Source organism: Botryllus schlosseri, chromosome 2 (assembly GCF_051294905.1).
Source record: "Botryllus schlosseri isolate E-star chromosome 2, Bs_hap1, whole genome shotgun sequence".
In the NCBI taxonomy this organism is placed as follows: Eukaryota; Metazoa; Chordata; class Ascidiacea; order Stolidobranchia; family Styelidae; genus Botryllus; species Botryllus schlosseri.
In genome coordinates, this window is record NC_137237.1 from 30,550,768 (window position 1) to 30,557,908 (window position 7,141).

Here is a 7,141-nt window from a genome sequence, read left to right on the forward strand (position 1 = left end):
GACGTCACAGTTATTTTCGATGTTGACATTTTATGAAGCCGCGGCCCTTTATAGTTCTTTCTATTCCGTGTGAGTGCTTTCTGTCGTCGGATCTTTTTCTGGGCTTTTTACGGCGGGGAAAGAGGAGACCAGATAAGCCTCCAGCGGGAATCGTACCGGCGCCGCCCGGTTAGTAGACCCTTATCGTCACCACTACGCTATCTCCCTCGTGTATTGTGGAATTATGTCAATAATATTGGTTCTTCAATATATTATTATAAGACCCTGTTAGTTTCCACACCCTATTTAACGTCCACTTGTAGATTTATATAACTTTATTATAGTTACACGAGCTTTTGAAGCGCCGCTCCTTCATCAGGTGTTAAAGCGAAAGTAAAATTATATAATTTTGATCCTCTCTCCGCCCACATGATCAGAGTTAGCGGTCGAGCTGGTGAAGGATGATGACTTCGAAAATGCAAGTATAGCGTAATTGCACGTCATGATCATGTCACACCGATAAGATCATTTATCAGCCTGCACCCCTGAGCTACATAAACACCGCACATTCGGTGGTTACCAACCTTTTATGGTCGCGACTCCATTACCAACTTTTTATGGTCGCGACTCCATTTCCAACTTGGCGTTGCCCAGCTGATTACTAATTAATGGTCAGCAAATTTGCCCAGATTTATACTCACAGCCTATTTTGGAAGCTGATTAGGCTACGTTCAACCTCTTCGTAAACCCCTGAATAAAGGCAAACTATCTTTGAATAAAGCATCCAAACGGCCTCAACCGACTCTATGAATATACCGTTATCTTGTAATTGCGATTACAATTAGACTTATTTCTGTAAATAATTTCTATTTTATATTTTTTATCACAGTTTTTGAGAGGGTGGTACTTCCGATATCCAAACGAAGATATGTGACACTAAATCGCGCGCAGCGCGAAGAAAAATTTCATAAATCTGCCTAAAAACAATCTTGTCTATGTTCATTTACGAAAAAATTATTAGCTTTTTTCAAGAGTTCAAAATTCCGGACATTTGAGCATATTTTGGAAATTCCTCCCGGACGCAGTAAAAACAGTGAAATTCCGGACATGTCCGGGAAATTCCGGACGTATGGCAACCCTAATTTAACAGCGTTATGGATATTCACAGATATTATGTACATAAATAAACTACAATCATATACATAAGTATCTACCTGAATGCTTAAATAACGTTGCATTAATGCAATCAGTTTTATGTCAGCCACCTATTGTAAATTCAAAACAATCAGTTAGAATATAACATTAATAATAATTTTTCCTACGATTTTCACTTTTAAGCAATTTAGGTCAGTCTCTCGAAAGGTTCAATCTATAGTCTGCCACAATATGTTCCTCTCATCTGCTCTTATATATCTCTTTTGTTGCTTTGATGTCTTGGTGGAACCTTTCCCTTGCTCTTCACTCTAATCTCCAAAATGATCAGGAAATATATCAAGATCACTGAGCAGGAAGTGAGGTATCGTAGTGGTGAGCGACGCCGCTATGTAGGCGGCCCTCAAAGTCCCGCCGTCGGAGGATATTTTGGGCTCCTCGTCCCACATGTCGCTATTCTTGCGGCGACAAAAAAGCCCAGTAAAAAGCAGTGTTGGGATCAAGTCACTGCCTTCAAGTCACGAGTCATTTCGAATCATTGCACATTTTGACTCGAGTCAAGTCAAGTCAATCAATTTTCAAAGGTGACTCGAGTCAAGTCGAGTCAAGTCAAGTCAAGTCAAGTCAAGTCACGAGTCCAGTCAAAATTCAAGTCAAGTTGCCTTTTCGGGGTATAAGACATGATTAATTCATTGCATTTTGCTAGCTGTCTGAAATACAGGTTGAGTGGTCATTGATTTTGAACCGGACGAATATACCATTAAATAGACACGCCGGAAGGGGCTGTATCGCTCACATATACGTAGCACTGCTAAACTGTACATAAAGTAATTGCATAGCCGCAGTTTATATAGTTAGCAGCGAAAATAGAGAATTGAGAAACGAATTGATAAGATGCAATACAATAAATATTTACAAATTGATATTATTTAATTCGAGCCTGCGCAAATGGTTGAGGACTATATAAACTATATTCGATTTCAATTTCAATAAAACGAACAGGTTTGGTTAAGGTAAGAACAGAAATGTCTATTTTGCTATTAAATTACGTACTATACTATTTACGACAACGTAAGCTTTGATCACTTCGTTTGCGGTTGATTTATTTGTGAGAGAACAATGAAGGCTCAGTAAACTGGACGATCGCCGATTGATTGGTAGCTCTCACGGGTTACACTAGCGTTTCGCGAACAATCCGAACATAAGATACAGTAATTTTTTATCGACAACGATTACTCGTTGACTTGAAACTGACTCAAGAATTTTGCTTCGAGTCACGAGTCAATCCACATTTCTAATATGCCGAGTCAAGTCAAGTCAAGTCATTTTAGCAAAGTGACTTGAGTCAAGTCAAGTCATACGAAAAACTTGACTCGAGTCATCCCAACACTGACCTGCAGACAGTTTCAGTTCTTTTACATGATGATGTGGCCAGCGGGTCGACCATGAATATATTAACAAGACAAAGCTGCGTTCGCTAACTGAGTCTCGGTAACGTCCATTCTCGGTAATGGCATTCTCGGTATTGGTATAGAACCAGAACCCAAATCCTTCTAAAGGAGGGCTCTATACCAACAGTGGCGTAGCAGCCACTTGGCGGTTCTGGCTCTGCGCCAGGGGCGGCAGGCTCCGAGGGGGCGGCAAAATGTGGCTGCACAGTGAGAGAGAGAGAGATGGTTTTCTTTTTCGCCTGCACCATCGAGATGCTTTGACGGTGGAGATGCGATAAGGACTTTTTTTATAATAAGGTCATCAGGTCTGCACCTCCGTTTTTCCCTCTGTGATTGCTGAGTGCCTGGCGGCATAACCGCGGATACCAGTTTTCGAGTTTTTTGGTCTGACCAGGTCGGGGGTCGAACCCACGACCTACCGATCAAGGAGCCGGAAGCATCACCATTACAGTTACACATTTACACATTACATTTCTATCAATTATGCTGGACCCCAATTGTGGAACAGCATCTCGCCGGCTATCCGACAGTCGTCGAGCATGTCCACATTCAAGTCGAAATACAAGCAATTTCTTCTAAATCAATACTAGCCAGTCTTCAGGATTACCGGACCACGACCTAACATCGAACTCGCCCTTCGCCACATGCCACCTCATTTTGTCGCTTGCATCTTATATTCTCTGCATTACTTTTCATTCAGTGTGCACTGTGCATTAGGGTTATGACTAAAAAATTTTTTTTGGCCTGTAGCAGGAATTGATGAACATTTTGGTATAAATTAATAAAATCATAATCATTTTGTTCAAATCGAAAAAAATGTCCCGCACAAACTAACATCAAATTTTCGACACTGGTCCAAATATGGAAAAAATTTAAAATTCAAAGATATTCTTTGCTACAAATTTAATCTTCAAATATATGTCCTTTTACACTTATTGTAAATTTATTCATCAATTTGATTTCCCTTTCTGTTATTATGTTAGTGCCAGGGACATCTACGACGGACATATCCGACTTTCAATGGGGTTTTGGGGCACTTTATCGCTGCAGGACATTCGACCGCAAAGATAGCAGCAAATAATCTTTGGTATATTCTAGAGCCCGACCGATTTTGGATTTTTGGCTCGATACCGATAAAACCAATATCTCACGCCTTAGCCGATAACCCCAATACATTCAGCCGATATTCAAAAGAAGTTGGATGTATACATAAGCACATTTTCAAATCTTCAGAGGGCATTTATTTGAACATCTTTACAGCCATTGTTATACTTGAACATGAAATGAACTAGAAAGGCTGCATCTGGACACCTGTAAAGTGTAAGCTATATGAAATATATCAATATTCTCAGTCTAGCGATCAAAGACTATAGTTTTCTGACTTCCTTCCGCCATGTTGTGACGTCACACGCAAATTGCCGTTGATTTTTCAGCTCCAATGGCCGATACCGATAATTCTTTCAAAGTGTGATATCGTCTCGATATTATCGACGAACCGATAATCGGTCGGGCTCTAGTACATTCCATCTTTGGACATCTGGTTAGAATACCAGTCTTCCTGACACGCATTTGCGATAAATAAGCATCTCCAGAGTTATTCTCTATCTGGGGAAGTGGAAGTACGCAATAATGGCCCTAGAGCACCCTCTCGCATTGCGTAGAGATGGAAGTTTATGCCATTTGATCAGTGGTAATCTATACCATTTTCTTTGAAAGAACGGCATGTTCTGAACATGCCATAGATAAACTTAAAATCATCCCTACATCCTCGGTTTTCTAATATTTTCATCTGAAATTCGTGCTTGGTGGATTGCATCTAGTTTTCGTAGTGTTTTCCCACATCATCTCCGAATTTGTAGCTGAGAGCTGGATTTCTTGAAGACGTTGGATCGAAGAACTCTAATATATGCTTTAAGAATCGATAATATGATGTTGGCAAGGGATATGAAAACCCATGCTCATCATCGCATTTCGCAGTTTCGAAACAACGCCACTCTGCCGTCCAGTATCAACAGATGCTATGGTGTCACATATGATATATGAGATTTTCAAATTTTCCTGTACATCATATTCTTCTAAGCGGTTTTCTAGACCGCTGAAAATACCTAGAGTTGTTCTACTTTCGCCTTTTCGAACACCCAGTTTGATTTGTGCCAGACAAATTGAAATTATACGATATATACAGTCTACATCTAAAATCGTAATTAATAATTATCTATTAATTATTTAATATTGACTGTAAACAAGAACACGATAGGAATAATTCAATCTGGGCAATCAAAATGTACCAAAATACTATTTTAAATCTTCGCAATTGGAATTGGGTCAGTTAAATTCAAATCCGTCGATAAATAAATTATATAGTCTGTATCTATAAAAGAAAGCCTATATCCTCCATACAGTGAAAACTGGAAAATTTTTGTGCGGGAGGTTTTTGTTCAAACAGTCTTAACTTTTGTGAGTTTTGAAATCAGGTCACAATAGCTCATCATTTGTGACTACAGGACACACAAAATTTTGAAATTTTTTTTCTAGTCATAACTCTAATATACAGTCTACATCTAAAATCGGAATTAATAATTATTTAATAATTATTTAATATTGACTGTAAGCGAGAACACGATAGGAATAATTCAATCTGGGCGGTCAAAATGTACCAAAATACTATTTTAAATCTTCGCAATTGGAATTGGGTCAGTTAAATTCAAATCAGTCGATAAATAAATTATATAGTCTGTATCTACAAAAGAAAGCCTATCCTCCATACAGTGAAAACTGGAAAATTTTTGTGCGGGAGGTTTTTGTTCAAATAGTCTTAACTTTTGTGAGTTTTGAAATCAGGACACAAAAGCTCATCATTTGTGACTACAGGACACACAAAATTTTGAATTTTTTTTTCTAGTCATAACCCTACTGTGCATGCCTCTTATTTTCTTCGCCTAGGCTAAGGTGTGTGTCTGATCTTAATGGCTACTCCAAGTTGTTTCGACACCTTTCTATCTTCTCATTGTATCGCAATCTTGTGATGTTTTGAAACGATGAAAATATTAATAAACCTGATTGATTGATTGATTGATTGATTGACACTATCTCGCTCGGCACAGTGTACACAGCCGGCTAAAAGAAACGTTAATTGGTAGTCCTATAGCTGGCGTCCCGTGAAGTCTCAATCGAAAGCTAGTGCCGCGCTGATTCCGAAAACACGAATTAATATGCTAACATGGCGATGGAACCACTCCGAAACAGCCGACAATGCCGATTGTTCGGAGAGGTCGCAGAAAAAGGATAATGCCTGGCGAACAATCAGAAGATGCTGGCCTCAGTGTTGTTGAAGAAGTTGGACGATACATGTTTCAAGCTTTGGAGAGATTTAAACTTGAAGCTGAAACTAGGTTTACCGGCATACACCACCTAAATGATATGTTTGGATTTTTGAATTCCCGCGCGCTGCTGCAAAGCGAAAGTCACAATTTATTCACCAGCGCTTTTAGAAGCACTTATGACAGCGAGGTGGACTTTTTGGAGTTGGCTGCGAAATTGTCATGCCTTATACCTTCGAATTGGGGATCATATAAATCAGAAGATTGCTAGCTTTTCGTACAAACCAATATGAGACCTCTAGGACGAACACAAATTAAGATATGATCATATGAAGTTGTTCAACTTGAGATTTTAAAAGGGTAAAGAGGCTGATGCGGAGCAGTGAAACCACGTTTGATCGTAGTGCAACAGCGTTTGATGTTTTACAGTGGTTAGTTAATGCAAAGCTACTTGATTCGACACCATATTTATGCTCGTGTCTAAACTTTATCTGATCATTGCTGTTTCAATTGCGAGCTGTGTGAGGCGAGCTTCTCAAAGCTCAAACTGATTAAGTCTTATTTACGTTCTACCATGAATGATGATCGGCTATATGCTCTATCCATTCTGTCTATAAAAAAAACTACGTTAAAAAACTTGAATTTGAGGATATTATCGCTGATTTTGCTTTGAGGCGGCTATTGATTTTCTATTTGCACAATACATTCGTTCGCTATTTCTTGTCTTTATGATTTTTGGCCTTATTAACGTTGAGACGGGGAGGCTGCATGAGACGCAGCATATTGTTTTTATTGACAAGGTTGCTTGAACATGAATATATGTCAAAATTTGCTGCGGTCTACTTAGGGGAGGGGGCGGCATTTTAGGCGAGAGCCAGGGGCGGTAGCACATGCTGCTACGCCAGTGTATACCAATACCGAGAATATACAACCCCGAGAATGGTCATTACCTAGAATCAGTGTCAAGAATCCAACTTACTGGGACGGACGCTGTCGAGAATTTCATACCCAAGAATTGACAGCGAATGTGGCAACGCCGTGATGCACATTGCACATGACCTCTTCATATGCATAACATGTTTTCATTGCATTCTCGGCAATGTCCCACTTTTGTCAACTCTGCTCGAGCGATAATGAATATGGCTCCCATTCATAACATCGTAATTTTCCTCAGCCCTAACAGTTTTGGCCCTATTTTCCAAGTATCAGGACTGTTAGACGAAATTCCAATAGTGAGGT

At 39.5% G+C, this 7,141-nt stretch overlaps 1 protein-coding gene across 1 annotated transcript in view; it reads left to right on the forward strand.

Moving 5' to 3' along the window:
• Window positions 1–7,141, forward strand: part of LOC145457575 (transient receptor potential cation channel subfamily V member 6-like) — a 343,103-nt gene that overhangs the window by 214,210 nt on the left and 121,752 nt on the right. The gene's annotated exons all lie outside the window — the stretch shown is intronic.